This window comes from Sinocyclocheilus grahami, unplaced genomic scaffold (genome assembly GCF_001515645.1).
Source record: "Sinocyclocheilus grahami isolate Dianchi unplaced genomic scaffold, SAMN03320097.WGS_v1.1 scaffold345.1, whole genome shotgun sequence".
Taxonomy (NCBI): Eukaryota; Metazoa; Chordata; class Actinopteri; order Cypriniformes; family Cyprinidae; genus Sinocyclocheilus; species Sinocyclocheilus grahami.
In genome coordinates this window covers 573,907-574,618 of record NW_015505524.1, presented here as the reverse complement: position 1 = coordinate 574,618, position 712 = coordinate 573,907, and positions in this window count along the sequence as shown.

The window sequence follows — 712 nt, the reverse complement described above, 5'->3', positions numbered from 1 at the left end:
TATCTGTCTGTAGTATCTGTCTGTCTCTCTGTCTATCTGTCTGGTGTTGCTTCTATGGTTATTTTTGTTTTGATTTGATTTGAATTTACTAGCCCTGTCCCCATTCACCTGGTATATTTTGCTATATTGGAAAAAGATGCCAGGACATTCTGCTAAACATCTTTTGTGCTCCACTGTGAATGGTCCCTTTAAATAATGCTGTCATTTTGTGTGTCTATCTATCTGAGCAATCCTCTCTTTAAGTTATAAAACAAACTGATGTTTTGTTGGACTTTTAAAACAAGGGACATGGTGAAGATTTACTTTTTGGGTCAGGAGATCAAGTCCAGGAAGACTGTGCGTGTGTGCTTTGGTGAATGATATGAGGTGTCTTTTCCATATTGCACAGATTTCCTTGCCACCATGGGGATATTACATTAGTCTGTGACACTAAAGGCCAACAGCAGTTCCATTCGAGGAGGTGGAAGGAATTTTCTAACAGGAATCAATCTATGTGTGATAGACAGTGATAAAAGAATCTTTCTACAATTACTTCAGTGACTAATTTTCTTGCAAATACATGGTTTGCTATGTATTATGCATGAAGTATTGTTATAATACTCTTGGTAGGGGATTCAATATCATTTAAAACTTTTCATTCTTGTCCACTGGACTTTATTTTCAGTCACTTTTTTGTTTCTAAAGCATGTAAGTTAGTGTAAATTATTTAGTT